At 48.1% G+C, this 17,419-nt stretch overlaps 2 long non-coding RNA genes across 2 annotated transcripts; one reads left to right on the plus strand and one right to left on the minus strand.

Moving 5' to 3' along the window:
* Positions 1–1,962: 1,962 nt before the first annotated feature.
* Positions 1,963–2,936, minus strand: LOC149352637 (uncharacterized). The gene is made up of 2 exons (XR_016289544.1): positions 2,728–2,936; positions 1,963–2,109 (listed from the first exon to the last, which is right to left on the minus strand). It is a non-coding gene; the product is annotated as an uncharacterized LOC149352637 (long non-coding RNA).
* Positions 2,937–10,448: 7,512 nt separating this feature from the next.
* On the plus strand, positions 10,449–15,399 carry LOC149352638 (uncharacterized). The gene is made up of 5 exons (XR_016289542.1): positions 10,449–10,586; positions 14,115–14,169; positions 14,285–14,400; positions 14,552–14,717; positions 15,090–15,399. It is a non-coding gene; the product is annotated as an uncharacterized LOC149352638 (long non-coding RNA).
* Positions 15,400–17,419: the final 2,020 nt, after the last annotated feature.

Here is a 17,419-nt window from a genome sequence, read left to right on the forward strand (position 1 = left end):
TTCGCGCTCCATCTCTGAACACTGCACACAGTTACGGCAAGTACTGTAGAAGGCTCGTCAGGCTAACCTGCGGTTCAACAAAGACAAGCTGAAGTTGTCAGTGCCTGATGTCAACAACCTGGGTCATCTGCTTTCTGCAGATGGAGTCGGAGCACATACAACCAAGCTGGAAGCCATCATCCTCAGCCAACCAGCCGACATGAGATTCAACGTTTTCTTGGCGTGGCTAACTTTCTAACAAAGTTCGCTCCACAGCTAGCTGAACGGACTCATCAACTCAGGCAGCTACTTCACAAAAGCACACCTTGGCTATGGAACGCCAACCCACAGGAGTGCTTTGAGAAGGTAAAGCAGGCAATCACACAGACTCCAGTTCTTACGTTTTTTTGACATAACTCAGAATGTGACCTTGTCTGTCGATGCCAGCTCGAATGGCCTGGGAGCAGTGCTGCTACACCACGGCAAACCTGTTGCTTATGCATTGGCAACACTATCAAGTGTTATGGTCGCACGTGTGTAATCCATGTAATCTGACACAACCTGGAGCGCGGACCCACGTATAACACTGGGCTTGCAAAGTTATGGTTAAAGAATGCAGCGCGAAAAGACAAGGACAAACGAAGAAGTGGACAGGACTGGCGCTGACTACCAACACATTTATTCAAAGAAACGAGCAGCTTTTATAATGCCATCCAAGACCCACGTGACCAGATAAGCAGCAGACGTGGGAAATATATCTAACACTGATACACATCATTGCGCACAACATGGAAGAAACAGCACATCGAGGCGACGCACCGTCACCCTGGTACCTAAAAACTGCATGACTAAATGACCAGGAAGAGCCAAAATAAACGAGGAACAAAACAATGAATTATCGTCTATTGCTGTCCACTCATCGTGAGGCAATTGGCAGAAACAAAGAACAAAAGAACAAGAACAACAGCTTTTGTTCTTTGTTTCTGCCAATTGCCTCACGATGAGTGGACAGCAATAGACGATAATTCATTGTTTTGTTCCTCGTTTATTTTGGCTGTTCCTGGTCATTTAGTCATGCAGTTTTTAGGTACCGGGGTGACGGTGCGTCGCCTCGATGTGCTGTTTCTTACATGTTGTGTGCAATGATGTGTATCAGTGTTAGATAGATTTCCCACGCCTGCTGCTTTATCTGGTCACGTGGGTCTTGGATGGCATTATAAAAGCTGCTCGTTTCTTTGAATAAATTTGTTGGTAGTCAGCGCCAGTCCTGTCCACTTCTTCGTTTGCCCTTGTATTTTCGCGCTGCATTCTTTAACCATGATCACTGGCCAACAAGCCCAAACAGCCACTTTTTTGCAGTTATTTTGTGGCATGGGTGTCAGCATTCTTGGCCAACAGGGAATTTTATTGCTGTCAACGCGGGATATCTACAAATTTCGTCAATCTAGAGGTGCGCCCCAAGGTGCAGTTCTCTCCCCCATACTTTTCAACCTCTTACTCGGTTCTATTCCGACCTTTCCTTACGCGACTACATATGTGTATACAGATGATATAGCTCTCTTTGCTGCTGCGAGTGACTTACATTTTGTTTACTTGTCATTCCCGTCATATTTAAATGCCCTTGACCGATAGTTATCTGATATCTACATAAGTTTGAAAGCTTCCTTTCATTCGAAGTCTTCCTAACCTTACGTGAGGCCTTCTTTCCGCGAATGTTTGATGCAGAAAGCCAGCTTCCCAAGCAACCACCGATATCCTTCGGACGGCCGACAGAGGTCTGTTTCGGATGTTCCGTACGTCCGCTGAACATCCGCAAACAGCCGGTAGACGTCCGTCGGCCGTCCGAAAGGTGGCCAAAGGTATACGGTTCGCCCGCCGACGGACGTCCAGTTGAGTACGTCCACTGGCGGATCTTTCTCGAACATTCGCATATATGGTGCATGCGTGCTTTTTTCACTCCGCGCGATGCAATAAAACCAAAAACAATTTGATGCATAGCACGCATATTTTATTGTGGTTGATGATACATCAGCAGAGCAATGGGTTATATTCGGAAAATTTCTTAAATGTGACTCTTCAAATGTGGCAAGCTTGGGACACACATCCGTAATCTTCCCACTCACAGGATTTCTGAAATAAAAAGAACGCGGCAAACATCAGTCATGTGAAACAAATGCCACAATGCAGCAGCCCAAGTAAAAACATTGGAACCAATTAATAGAAGTGTTTAATGCTGCAAGTATAACAAACAGACTTTAACAAACACCTCAATAAGTATAAGGCCATAACAGCTCTCACTTTTCCCACCATATTTGACAATGTATCTGTTCTTTATTTATTCTCATGGGCCTTAGGGCACTAATTAACCTGCGCAGCACTGTACGCGACTGTGCACAGAAAGCCGCAAAGCTTCCGTTGCGAACCACTGCGAACTACACGTGCTTCCTATGGTCTGCTTTTCGCGCGTTGCCACTCTTTATATAGGCACAGTGAACCTAGCGATGCCTTAAAAATTAACAAGATGCGAAAATACTCCGTCCGCAACTTTGAAGAGGAGTGGGAATTAGCCGCGCGAGTTGAGGGCTCCCACAGCTGTGTGATGTAGGCTCCCGAAAGTGTGAGAACAGCACACACTTGTGGAAGCCATCTCCTCGCGCATACTGCTCCCACTGTCCTGTGAACTAATGTTATATGAGCATGCTGCATTGTCCTAGAAGCAAAGTTCCAAGAAGTGTACTGGATACATACCTTCGTAGGCAATCACATGTGCACTAAGCCTTCTTTAAACCAAGGTGAACGCAGTACGGGATTCCGGTGTTCCAGAAGAGCTTCAGGCGCTTCCCGTATCTTTCGAATTGCTTAAGTTACATACTTTCGTCCACAGACCGAACAAAGCCGCACATTATAATAACAGAGCTATAAAGCTCTGCGCAACAAAACTACGCGACAAATCAACAACAGCGCTACGGAGCCGTACTGATGGATTGGATTGGACTGACCGCGAACTGACATCTATGATGATGATGATAGCAGAATGCACGGGAGTTTTGATACGAATGGTTTCAATGGCAAGTTTAGCTAGCAAAACGGTAGACATGTCGCACAACTCCACTAATTTGGAGAAGTTTTATAAATATAAAACTAGTCATTGAGTTCTTGCAAAATTCTGCAACACCTGCTTCTCCTCTTAGATAAATTTAGCCCGTTGGTGGCTCTGCACTGCAGGAACGAGTGGAATCGCACCAATTTGCAAACATCTTCATGTCAAACCCTCCAACTGATGCAAATAAAACAGTTTACATACACGAAAGACGCGAATTTTCTGTGAAATAAAAAACGTCCATACTCATGACCTGGGAAAAAACTCAGCCTTACATCCTTCGGACGTACACCTCGTCTCTCATGCAGATATACAAAAGTGGACACTGTCCGTACGTCCGGCGTACGTACGAATACGGATATCCGAAATCGGATTGTGTTCGTACGTCCGATGGGCGTCCGATCTCGGCAAAGGACGTTCGGATCTAGCTCGTACGTCCGACGGATATCTGCGGTTGCTTGGGTTACTCTGAAAGCTCTCCTCGCCTCAAGTAAGGAACGCATGCTGCGCGTCTGGGTTTGAGGGTTCCTTCACAAGCTTTACGCGAGCGCCCTTATTCAATAAAGTCGCACAAATTTTTAATTGATTGCTAATATACAGGTGCGCCGATTGGTACAGGACTGATTTATGCCGCCGGAAAAATTGCGCCGATTCACATCGGCCAATAGGACGCCGAGTAAGAAGTTGCATTCCCGTGGCGGCGTCCTTCGAAGCTGTACCCCTCGATTCGGTCTGAATTCGTCGTTGTTACCGCGTTTTTTAGTGCGTTCTCTGGCCATAAATGGGGCATCGGTCTTTCGCTTTGTCTCATCTTGCCTCTAAGGAAAGTATGAGTGATAAATTTGCCTAATTTTTTTATTTCGATTGACAATTCTTCCGCTTTTAGGCTTAAGAGGACAGTCGGTTTGTCGACAGAAATGGTTTCCGTCCTAACTACCAGATGGCGCCACTAGGCTGAGCTGGGTGGAATACTTGCCCACTAGATGCAGAGGGAATAGCCACATTTGTCATGCCATTGCGTCGCTGTTTGCATACGCTGAACTAAAAGTGGGAATTTGGGAAATGTCATAACGTCCCGCAAAATAACTGCGTTTAGCGTATGTAAGCATGCATACGCTTATGGTACATAGCGTCGATTTATGCTCTTTTCTAAGCATATCTCTGTTCGCCACAAACGGCGGCGTGGTAGCCAGGAGATGTGAACGAGGCAACATTTCGGCGGCGGCGGATTTCACTCACTCTTGCCGCCGAATGCCCATATGTGACCGAGCCGCACCGGTGCAGAATCTGAACGCAAATTCTTCCTCTGAGTGCACTTCCACTGGATTTACCGCATCCGATTCGACCTAGCTGTTGGATGATACAGGTACACTTCACCGAATTCATATTCACAAGCACGGCTAAGAATTGCATGTAGTCACCTGTGTAGCGGTCAATCCACGCTGACATTTTTTCCCGCCTGCTCAACTACGCTCATGCCGGGCTCGCGTCCTTGCGTCGCGTCTCGCCGCCCACGCGAGTGTGCAGAGACACTTGTGGCAGTAGTGAGGTGAAGTGCTTGTCTAGGAGCGACGAAAGGACGCATGAAGGTAACTACTAGCAGTCATGGGCGTCCGGAGGGGGGGCAAGGGGGGGGGGGGCGGCTGCACCCCCCTGGAAAATCACTCACTCGAACCGTGAGTGATGGCCGCACGCCAGGGGCGGTGGTGCGCTCAGCCATAAGGGTAAAAGCAGCCCCCCTTACACGCTTTGGGTCACATCTGCGAAATGCCGCGTCCGGGCGCGCGGCGTCGTTCCGCCGTTTTCAAACCACGCCACCGTCAGCTCTGCTGAAGGGCGACCTGTTGCAGACATACAGCGGCACCGGCGAGCATGTGTTTCGAGCCGTCTTGAGATGGGTGTCTGTTTCTTTGATCTCTAGAGAGAGAGCGACACGGAGGCATTCAGTGCACAGGGCATCTTGTTTTCACCTTCGTCGTACGCTATAATCAGGATACGTTCGTACGCCGGCCACCGATGAATTCTTCAGGAGGGAAGGACAAATCAGCCGTGTCCACCCCCGCTTTTTCGGGCTGCTCAGGGTCAAGCGGGCGATGAGTTGGCGCCGCCGCCGCTCGCTGTCTCCTCCGATCCACGGGAGAACGCAGTTCGGTAGAAGCGCCGCTTTCAGAATCTTCGGCAAAGGGGATTAGCTGCTTTTGTTCACGGCGACGCAGACTCCATGCAGAGGCGCCCCCACACCAGCGTTCCTTGCGTCTCCTCCGAAAACCAGCGCCTTTGGTCAACGCAGCCCGATGGCGCCTGCCTGGCTCGCCTGTCACCTCTGGCTGGGCCTTAAATCACAACAGCGCCCATGTACTGGGCGTGTCAGTGCATGGTAAAGAGACCCAGGTGGTGGACATTATCCGGAACTCTGTACTACTCCGTCCCTCCCACCGGTGGCATTTGGTTGTTTTTATGTGAAGCATATTACTAGAGCTACACTACAGCCCGTCGAGCGCGGCGGTGGAGCTACCATTGACCTTTAGCGTGACCACGTGACACCACGTGACAACATGACGTCACAGCAGAGGAGAGATGGGCTGCCGGCTCGCGCGGTCGGCCGCGGCGGTGGAGGCTCCCCATCAGAGGCGCGGCGGCTGACCACGTGACAACATGACGTCACAGCAGAGGAGAGATGGGCTGCCGGCTCGCGCGGTCGGCCGCGGCGGTGGAGGCTCCACATCAGAGGCGCTGCCTGCTGCTGCTGGGGGTACATCAATACAGTCTATAGGGAATGGTGACGGTGGTGGAATAACTAAGGGTGTTTCCAATGTACTTTCCATGGGTGCCAAGAATGCTGTTGTAGCCGGTGCTGGGGCAGCGGTTGTACACTCTGCATTGAATTCACCGATGATCCCGTATATAGCTGCCACGGCAATCCTTGCTACACTTCTAGTGGTTGTATTAAAATGACCAAGTATTCAACCAAGGAAAGCCATGTATTACCAAGCCTAGCCATCAATATGCTTCGCATCTGACAAGGCTTAACCTTAGCTAAGCCTCAGACATTTTTTTTCTTCTGCTTTTCTAATCAATTAGCTTTAAGCGATAACATATTCAGCAATATTCTAAAATCCAACAGCACAAAATAAATGAATAAAAAAATAAAAATCCCCTGTGCGCCTTGGTTTCTGTGGCTGTTGGCTTCACTCATATTTATAACGAGCCCCACATTCCTCTTCCCTTGTTTGCTTAATTGCTTAGTGAGGGCCTCGGTTCTGGCAGCCTTGACGCCATAGGAAGCATAAGAGGGTTCTCACACAGCTTCCACCTACGCCGTTCGATGACGTTCTACGTCACACCAGCGGTAACTCAGGACGTGCTACGTCCGCCGCTTAAGAACGTGGGTGGCGCTGATTGACACTCTCAAGGTTAGGTTATTTGTAAAACACGGTAAATACCCCCGAAAGCAGAAGATTTGACAGCCGTCGCCGTAGCTCAGCGGTAGAGCACCGGACGCGTAATTCGGAGGTCGTGGGTTCGGATCCCACCGGCGGCATGTGGTTGTTTTTTCTTCTGATTTTCTAATCAATTAGCTTTAAGCGATAACATATTCAGCAATATTCTAAAATCCAACAACAGCACAAAATAAATGAATAAAAAAATTAAAAATCCCCTGTGCGCCTTGGTTTCTGTGGCTGTTGGCTTCACTCATAGCCTGAGTCGTTTTGGGGCTCTGAACCCCATAAAAACACAAAAACAAATTTTCCGACCGGAGTGGCGAGTGTCCCTTCCCCTCGGATGTCGCGCGGTGTTCCTTTCACCCCCAAAGTGCGCATTCGGGGATATTGCGGCAAGTAAGCCCTTGCACGTGTGCGCGCCTCTGTGTTTGTGCTTCGGTGTTTTTAGTGGTCGGTTGTCAACGAAGGTGAGAACAACCAAGACAGCGGACGAGTAAACGACGAGCGGCGAGCACTGTGTGTGCGGTTGCTCGACTGTGCGGATGCGCGAGCAAGATGGAGCGAGGTGTATGAAGCCGCGAGCGTGCATTTATCTTGTAAATAAGTTTTCGTGTATATATAGTCATCTTTTGTTTTCAGAGTACGCATTCAACCGTTCTTCCAATCAATGTGTATGATGAGTGTGCACCGAGAGCGTGTAATGAAGCACAGGAATGAATTTATTGCCCGTGTAATTACGCAATTCGCCCAGAAAAATTCGAGGCGCCTACAGCTGCTGTTCAAGGATGACTGACTGAGTGACTGTAGTTGTGTGTTTGTGAACATACTGTGCTGTGTGCTGGTCATCAATCCGGGTGAGTCGAGAACCGGTATGCAGCAAGACTGAGCACTCTTCTCCACGAAGTGATAGTATATTTTTCCATTCTTTATTAATTTTAATTGTTTCTTCGTTGATAAACTTTAATGTATCTCTCCTAGCCGCCCTTTAATTTGCTTTTTGTAATTTTTCTTTCACGTGTGTGCGTTGTTAGTTTTTCCGATTTCACATCAGGTAAACATTTCACTTGCATGCCGCTATAACGGGATTCCACATGCATGTTTTGTAAGTATCTTGGTGTAAAATATGACCTCTCTCTTTTGGCAGACACATAGATCAAGTTGCTCCGAAAGGGGTTCAGGCAGTCGGTCTGCTACGCATGCTGAGTAGCCCATGATGCAGCATCAGACACGCTCTTCTGATGATTTACAAAATGCATATTCGCCCTATCTTAGAATTTGGCTGCGTTCTGTTTTCTAGAGCGGCTGCATACAAGCTGCGCCCTCTTCTGCTCTTAGACCGAGAAGCACGGCGCCTCTGTTTGAGACACCCTAAATACGTGGCCAACAATGCTTTGTATCTTGAAGCGCGGGTGCCATCTCGTAATCCCCACCTCGATGGACACTTCCGAGGCGTACACGACAAGCGCCTGCGCACCCAGCACGCGCCGCGACGGGCGTCGAAAAGTGGCATGCACCTCCATGCTCCTGGTGCTGGCTCGCTCCCCCTCGCGAGCCGTCTGAAAAAACTGTCCAGCCATGAACAGAAGATGGTTGGGGAGCTGCAAGGATTCCAAAAAAATGTGGGGGAACCTGAAAGAGCTTCCAGCCATGAAGAAAAGAGCCCCTGAGATCCCCGCGGTCCTCCGATTGTTGTAAACCGCACCCAGCTTCCGACGCGCGCGCTAGCGCCCGTGCGCAGGCGCCAGTGCAGCCAACCCTATGGATTTTTCCCTAGATCTAAGGAATTTGGACGTCGTTTAGGGGAAAATGGATTTTTTGTATAATCTAGGGAAATTTCATTTGCTCGGAGAATTATTTTTTTTTCTCCCTCAATTGTGAAGACAGTGCAAGCATTTCGTTATTTTTTCTCTACAGCTGACGGAGGCCCGCACAACACCGCCGCGTGCTCGAGTAAAGCCTGTTTCACATGCAAGTGAAAACGCTTGGTGGCTGCGGCGCAAAAGCTTTTTAGAGCCATCACGGCGGCTCCAGCAGTCAGAGCGGCGATGCTCCAACAAGATAAAAAAATTTCGCCGCGCTCTGCTGCTCAATTTTCAGTCGCTTGCATGAACCAGCCTTTACATGGACGTAGTCGGACTTGTATGGTCCCTGACGTGGCCAGTGGCACCCGCTGCTGCATGTGATCTGGCATGCGACCACCTTTCCTCAACACGCGCGCCCCTTCCTCGCGCTGTAGTTGGAGCTCGCTGCACGACGTGAAATTCCTATTTAGTAAGCATATCTGTATGTTTATTTTGATAATTAGGAAAGAACAAGGGTGCTATTTCTTTGATAAAGGAACGCCGGGTTGTAAATCTTAGCTAGTCTAACTGGGGGAATAATTCCCAGTTCACACGCCGTGGTGGCTCGGTGGTTATGGCGTTCGGCTGCTGACCCGAAAGACCAGGCTTCGATCCCGGCCTCGGCGGTCGAATTTCGATGAAGGAGAAGTTCTAGAGGCCCGTGCACTGTGCGATATGAGTGCACGTCAAAGAACCCTAGGAGGTCGAAATTTCTGGATCCCTTCAATACGGCGTCCCTCATAGCCTGAGTCGCTTTGGGACGTTAAACCCCAATAAACCGAACCAATCAAACTGTTACGTCAGCCACCCTCTAGAGAAATCGCAGCAAATGAACAAGCAGCTTTTATGTCGCAGTTTCTGTACACTCCTCAAGCGACCTCCAGGCATTTTGTACGTGCCCACAAAACACAAAACGTCTTACAAACGTCTCGGAACAGCTCCAAATGACTACAAACGTCTTGCGCTGCGTTCAAACGTCTCATAGATGTCGACAGGTAGAAGTTTCCGCTGCGACGTCTCTTAAACATCTTCAGTCAGACGTTTGCTGCGAAACTTCTGTGAAACTTCTGTAGTCAGATGTTTTCTAGACTTGTTTCTAACACGTAGACCACGTCAAGGAGACGCGCCTAGCAATCAGCAGAGAGTTGCCACCGTGGTTTAAACATGCTGTAAATCACGGCACATAAATAAGATGGCTCTCCTGCTTGACGTTTCGAAGAGCAGGCGCGCCGGTGCAAAGACCGCTCTTTGTATTCGAACACTGAAAGCGCGTTCTTTCCTACGGAGCCCGAATCACGTTCCACATCGAGTGCAGCTAACCCGCCACTCGTAAGGTTGGATTTAGGAAACATATAATGGCCCTGAAAGCCGACGGTAGTTACGCGAGTGAAAAAATTTGCTTCATGTTGCGAACACCTCTGTTACGCCTCGGCTAGCTGGCGGCAGCACGCGGATTGACAGGCGCAGCGTACAGTCGGGGACAAAAGTCTCCGGACCACGTGCTCCTCTAACGAAGCCGATAGCTTTGTTATTATTCGGCGGCTGGAGGACACACTTGTGGAGGTAAAAGTTAAATTTTTGTTCTTTCATCTCCACAAGTGCGGTCTCCAACCGCTGTCTGATAGTAGAGTTATAAGCTTCGTTTGAGGAACACGTGGTCCGGAGACTTTTGTCCTCGACTGTACGCTGCCTTCGCCGCCTACCCGCCGCCTTCGTCGAGCTCGCTCGCGCGCAGTTTAACGCGCAGATCACCCGCGCGCTATCTTTTCGTGTCGGCGGATCTTGGAGGCAATAACCTTCTTGAGTCACGCCGCAGCTTGCTGCATGGTGTCGTTCAGCACGGTGGCGATGCAGGCTAGTTTACCAAAGTGGTTTTAACCGTTTCAAGCAGAAATAAATCTTAGTGCAAGCTGCAAGTGCATAGCTTTACATGAAAGTATTAGATTAAATTTGTTTTTTTTTGTTCTTTGGTGATTTGTTTATTTTTACGTTAAGAAATTTAGTATTTCATTTCGCCATTTGGCGTTGCAGAGGCTTGCGATAGCTACGCGCGCGAAGTGGATGCCAAGTGGATGCTGCGTACGTCGTACGTTTCGCTGCGCACTTTTTTCCGCGCTGGTTGGCACTTCACTTCACGCCGCTGCAGTTTGCAGTTTCCCCTTTTTCTGCGGTATCGTCTGCTACCAGTGTTGCACTGAGATGTGAGCCTCGTTTTCTGCAAAAGTAAGTAACCTTCCATTTCTCTTCTGTGGCGAAAGTGTCGGCCTCGCCGGCTCAGCCACTAACGCGCCTGATTGAACGGTCGGCTAGTGTGTCACTCCTTTGGTTTACAAATCACAAAACAGTATCAGCCAGTGCTCTACATACCAAAGTGCAGCGTTGAATGTATTAAAACGGCATTTGCATGTATTTGAGCTTTTGTTAAGTGGATACAGCTAGGCTGCTCTCGCATGCGAGTTGCTTACTTTACCGAGGCGGTGACAAGGTGAACGTGACAAAGCTTCAAACCAACCAGCTTTGTTTAAGCGTACAGGTGCCCCAAGAGTAATACGGAGCACGCGAGCGGTGGCCGAAATGGAAAAAACTGCGCGCTCTATCAGCAGATGCGCGGCAAAGAGCGAAGGGGCATCGGCACATCCGGCTGACCGATTTGATAACTTGATGCTCGTGTTATCGCCTCAACGAGCGAAGCTGTGCTGCTACCATCCCTGCCAGCCATGGGCGCTTTCAATACCTCATGGTGTGTTGTTCGTCCGTGCCGTGCAGAACTGTTTGCCAATGGCACCGTGCGCTTTATGCTCCGTCAGAACCTGCATTATCTTTGTCTGTGGAGCAGCCGAAGTTTGTGCTACACATGGCGGCGAGTTTGTGCGCTGACGAGTATAAGCACTCGAGTAACGTTTTAGCAAATGCGGTGACAACTTTGATTCGCTCTAGGGAACGCATGGCAAACAAAAAAAAACAAAAACAATAGCATGCATGTGCTGTCTTTGATAAAAATAGGTGCTCAACGGCATAGCAAGTGGGCTAATAATTCAAGACCATTTTCTTCCACAGAAATTCACTTTCTTACACAAGACCATTTTCTCCCACACAAATTCACTTTCTTACACTGGACAAGCTTCGAGAGCAACCCGGATACGTCGACTCATTATACGAGCCCCTTCCTCGACGCATGGTCGATGTCATTAACATGAGCGGGAGCTTCACCCGTCATTAAACTTTAAGTTTGCATGAAAAGTGCCTTTGGAAGTTGTTTTTTTTTAATCGCCTCCACCCTGTTGCCCTTTTCTCCTTTGCATGCTTGCAAAATATAGCCGATAGGGGAGGACTAAATTAGAGACAAGCTCGTTTTTTGTTTTTCCTTTTTTTCCTCCATTGTAAGAAGCCAAATTTGGGCCAAGGGAAGTGATCCTTAATTAGTTCAGTTGCTATACTGTTGAGCCCCTATCTTTATAATGAAAACAACGAAGGCAGCACATGAATGTTACTTTTTTTCATGCACTTCCTTGAACCAAGAAAAAGTAGTTCACACTTGCCAAACCGACGGACGAAGCATCTATAGGAGGTATTCACTGAGGCCGCGCTACCAGACGGCGCGAGCGTCGTCGCGGCAGGCGCGCCATGTTTGCGGTCGTTTCAGGCCAGCTCGCGCAGTGTCACGGTGCGCCGTGAGGTACCCGGCCTGAACTGTTAGTGATCCGTAACATATTTGTACGTTGTTGAATACGTCAGCGACCACTTATCTTTGTGGAGCGCGTATTGTGCATGAAGTTTGCAGCAGAATTCTTCTGCGCCGTGATATAACCGAGCTGCCTCAACTCGGCAGCAAAACTGGCTGGCTGCGCTGCACACAAGAACGAACACGACTTGCAGCTTTTAATATCAGTTGATAACTGTCAGCTAGTCATGCAGGGCACATCGTGGATAAACAGCACGATTAATTACCGAAATTCCAGAACTGCCACCGCAGAAATTGATAATTCAAGCGCCTAGCTGTAGTCCGCGAACTGCTGACGCTTCTCAGACGTATGGTCTTTCAGCAGAAAGGCAAAGGGTCATAGCTGCCTTATTTACCCGACAGAACGGCCAAACAAATACTGCCATGCGCTCGCAGCACGAACGGCAGACACAGCGAGAATGTTTTGCAGCTTTGATTGTAGCTACGTAGCGCTGCTTCGTATGCACAAGACCGTTTTCGCAGCAACGCAGTGTGCAGCCATTCCGCTAGATTCAGTTGTAACACGTCACTTTCAGCAGGTAGAGATGACAAGTTAAGCTACAGCTAAGTGAACAGACCCTTCGAATTACTCCCCTCTTCAAAAACGGCACTTCGGCCGTCAGCACCACGGACGTCGGCACCCACAGCACGACTCTTGGACTCACCCGCTTGTCAAGTAATTGCACCCTCTCATAGGTTTATATCCTTTAATTCCTTGGCCTGCCAGCAAACTTAAGCCGTGCACAAGGTGGGCCTCGATACCGGTGAATTCAACGCGCGGCAGCAGTCTTGTATACGTCGCACACCATGCCGGTGCCTCCGCATTCCTACGGGGGGTCGACCTTTTCACAAAGTAGAACCTTCTGAGCGTGCCCGCTCTTTTCTGCTCCGCACAGTTCACGGAATATTCACTCAGTCACGCGGCGGCACGGGTCGGACAGAAATTACGTGCGGCGAGACACGAAATACACTCACATTTCACCCATCACCAGCTATTCAAACGCTGCGGTTGGCTGCGGCGGCCGCGCGCGCGACCACCAACATGGCGAATGCCGCGCCGGCCACTAGCGCCCCTTGCGGATGACGTCATGTGAATACCTCCTATAGCTCGCGCACAAACTCGACGAACACATCATGAGCTTGTTCATCACGATAAAAGCACCGCGAACTTCATGACGAACGCAGAAAGGGAAGACGATCAGGGTAAGATGTTCCATGATTATATCAGCGTCTGTGTCTCGTCTTCCCTTTTTGTGTCCTTCGTGAAGTTTGCTCAGTTTTCCCTTTCGCAAACGCACCGCGAAGCGAAGAGCGAACCACGACGGTCTCGCAGGCTGAAAACGGTGGCATTCCTGAAAAAGCAAAAAGTGCAACCTGCCGAACGCCACTTTCAACACGGCGCGGACAAACAAACGCTTGCATGATGTATTGAAAGTGCCTCTGGCGAGCACTGATCGTAGCAGCGCAACTTCACTCGTGGCGGCGATAACGCGAGCATCAAGTTATCGAGATGGGTCAGCCGGATGTGCCGATGCCCCTTCGCTCTTTGCCGCGCATCTGCTGATAGAGGGCGTTGGCATGCAGTTTTTTTTTTCATTTCGGCCACCGCTCGCGTGCTCCGTATTACTTTTGGGGCACTTGTACGTTGATAAGGCGCGAATTTTTTCCTACACATTGATTAACGTCTGTGCTCTATTGCATTCTGGCGGGGTTTTATTCTTGCCAAGGACTCTCATCTGGCCACCTGTGTGCTCCAATTCTCCTTGCTGTGATTGCCGTCAGTGAAACTCGCGTTAAAAAGGCTTTGGTTATCTTAACTGCGTCAAGCTTTTGTTTCATTACGATTGAGAGCCCCGGCACTAAGGTAGTTTACTCAGTGGTGCTGCTTTGTATGTGTGCAGGCTGTTTGACTGCAGTGAAGTACTACGGCTCTTTGCAGGCATGACTGCTTTTATTTTTTGGCAAACCGTTGCACCGTACACAGCTGGCGTTGTCCCTGCTTCACTTTGTACATTTGGTTTTGGGTACAGGCTGTTCAACAGTGGTTTTCAGAGGACCTCCTTGCCTGCTGAACTCCAAGTTTTGGTAAGCACTCTTTGCAGCTGACACTTTTTCTTCTTTCACTTCATGCTTTCTTGTATAAGTGTAGTCTGTTTGCTAATGTTCATTCCACAGGCCCCATTATTTGTTTGACCTTTAGAACTCCAACTGTTGGCCGGTGGAGCAGGGACCTGGGCTAGTTTCACGCAAATTAATCGCAGCACCTTGTACTTGGTTGTTCAGACGACTTGGCCTGGAGATTTTTTCAGTTCTGAGGTGAGCATCTGGACTAATGCTTCTTGTGCAGTGGTGTAAGTAATCTCTTGCCCGCTATTTGAGCTTCATCGTACAGATTAGAAAGGGCTTGTTTGGCAATGCAGTGTTAGGAACTTTATACACACGCACTTTTATTTGTCTTATCTTTCAGATGTGCTCCTGTGTGGCTGTCATGGTAAGGTCCAAGATTTAACCCATCTCTGGTGTATACAGAAGTGATGCAGGTATTACCAGGACAGCAGCACCTCTGCTATGTTTTCGTGCGACAGTGAAAGATGTCAACCATCAACTACTTTTGATTCGGCCACATCTTGCAGGTAAGAGAAAGCCTGTTTGCAGGATGCAGCTTAGGAGGTTCTGTGAGTACAGTGTGCATCACAGTAAGGCAGTGCACTTGCTATTGACTGCTTGGCTTTCAGTGTCCATGCACACTGTTTGAATTGTGCTTCTATTAAAGGCCTCCACAGTGATTGACTTCTTGAGTTTTTATGGTGAGCTGTAGCACTCTGCTGAAATGCCGCTTGCAATGACATCATATGAATCTATGTTTTTAGTTAGCTTATTTTATTGGCTGTGCTGTCACTCCTTGCCATTTCCTGGTCTTATTTGCTTCCGACTCCTCATTGGCCATTCTACATGCACCTGACTGACTGTGCTTTTGGTTACTCTAATATTTTTCACTTCTGCAGGCTGCTGAACAGAGCTGGATTTGACTTCCCCTTGTTACTGTCTAGTTGGCATCCTCCTTGCAAGAAAAGCGATGTTTGGAACACCTAGCAAGCTCTTCACTGCCATCCACATCACAGCAACTTGCTCCTCAACGCATCCGTGGTGAACAAGGCCCGGGGCCGAATCAATTTTTGATTTAACAATCGGTTGCTGCTCGACACTTTCCCGCCATTCAAGTGCTTACCGTTGTAATGTCAGCCAAACCAGTGAAGCTACCTCCTCCATGGCTTCTAACATTAATTTCCTGTTCCTTTTCTTTTTTTGTGTGGGTGTATGCACTGGATTCAATAAAGAGTAATGCAGTGACTGAAAAGTGTGCTAGCACATGCATTTACGAGGGGGTACCCAAAAGAAACCGGACTTATTTTTGTTTGAACTTATTTGTTCACATTTTAAGCACAGACCTTCAATCTCCTTCAAAGTATTCCCCACTTGCAATGATACGCTTGTCGAATCTTTCATTCCATTTTTCAAAACATTGTTTAAATTCATCTTTTGTGATGCTTGACAGTGCCTCCGTCGTTTTTTTCTTCACCTCAGCAACATCAGCGAAACGCTTTCCATTCACCTATTTTTTCATTCTAGGAAACAAAGAAAGTAGCACTGGGCAAGGTCGGGAGAGTATGAGGGTTGAGGAATAGGGGTCATGCCATTTTTGGTCCAAAATTGTCGTAGAGACAGGGCTGTGTGAGCAGGGGCATTGCCATGATGGAAAAACCAGTCACCCGACCGCCACAAATCTGGCCGCTTCCACCGCACACTGTTGCCCAATCTTTTTCAAAATATCCAAGTAGAAAGCCTGGCTAACTGTCTGACCCTGCGGAACAAATTCTCAATGGACGACTCCTCTCACGTCGAAAAAACAAATCAGCATTGTTTTGAGGTTTGGTTTCACCTGACGAGCTTTCTTGAGGCGAGGTGAATTTGAAGTTTTCCATTGGCATGATTGTTGCTTTGATTCAGGATTCGATTCAGGAACACTTGAGTTGTCCCCATAGCATCGTCCTTGTACGTCTTTCTTAATATTTCAAGAGTTTCCATTCAACTTTTTCCGAGCAAAAATCAGAATTTCACTGGCGCACGCTGTTCCCGAAAATCAGCCATTGCAAAAACGACATTCACACAAAACAGTCGTCACTCTAAAACTCTGCCTAAACTAGTCTGGCCTCCTTCAACGACGGCACTCGGCTTACTGACTCTGGAATGTTCTTTCTATGCGCTCCTAGTGGCAAAACGCGGTACCACAGAAGCTTTGCCGACCAAAAAATTTAGTCCGGTTTCTTTTGGGTACCCCCTCGTATGTCTCATTACTACAGCCATACATCCCTTGTAATGTGGGCTCATTGTTCGGGTCATTGCAAATCAGCTTTCAGTTCTTTTTTGAGTGGTGTATACCAGAAAAATGAGCTATAACATTTTTAAAGCTTTAGAGGGTTTAAAGGCAGCACTGAAATCAGTCTTGATATGTGTAAAATAATCCAGGCGCCCATTTCGGAAAAAAAAACGTCTAAAAAAATTCTAGAAAAGTTCTACCTCAGAAGTTTTCTAGCGGTATACAAGCGTAGCGTTAGCAGAGCTAATAGAGGGCTAGTAAACGTCTAAGTCTAAAAAACTGCTTAGGTGAAACTTCTTTTAGATGTCAAGTTTTTTTTTCGATACTTTTTTTAGACGTCTATTAGCGCTTTTTGTGTTTCGTGGGTGGTATCCTTCGGCTGAAGTCTAAACCGACACAACATGAGGGAAAAAAAATTCAGTTAATTCGACATGCCGATGCATGTTTGCTAATATCTTGCGTACAGTGAAAAATTACATACACGATATAGAGCGTTTAATTTGCAATTTCCAAAGAGCGCTACGGTTTATCTTGTAGCTTCATTTAGAAGTTCTTCATTTCAGATCCTTCATTTCAAATTTACAGTTAATTTGCTTATCAACGTCTGGTAATAGGGTAGCTGCATGATAAAACCTGCTACTGAACTACGCATAAATATACATTTTTTTTTTTTTCACAATTGAACACTATCTCTTGTATTTAGGGAAATCTAGGGATTTTTTGTTTGCAAATTTGGGGAGAAGTGGCTCTGGAGGTTGGCAGCACTGGCAGGCGCCGATATCTGACATGCACAGATATCTGCTCCCCGCTCGCGTATGCGCAGACAGGCTCCAGCGTACGCCTCGAGAGTGTCCATGAGGTGGGGCTTTACTGCAAGGTTTCGTCTCCTGACGGCAGAAACGTTCTTAAAGTTATGCGACTTGGAGCAGTATGCGTCCCAGTTGATTCTCCTTGGTC

The sequence above is a fragment of the Amblyomma mixtum genome, chromosome 3 (assembly GCF_055824585.1).
Source record: "Amblyomma mixtum isolate Tamu chromosome 3, ASM5582458v1, whole genome shotgun sequence".
NCBI classification, from domain to species: Eukaryota; Metazoa; Arthropoda; class Arachnida; order Ixodida; family Ixodidae; genus Amblyomma; species Amblyomma mixtum.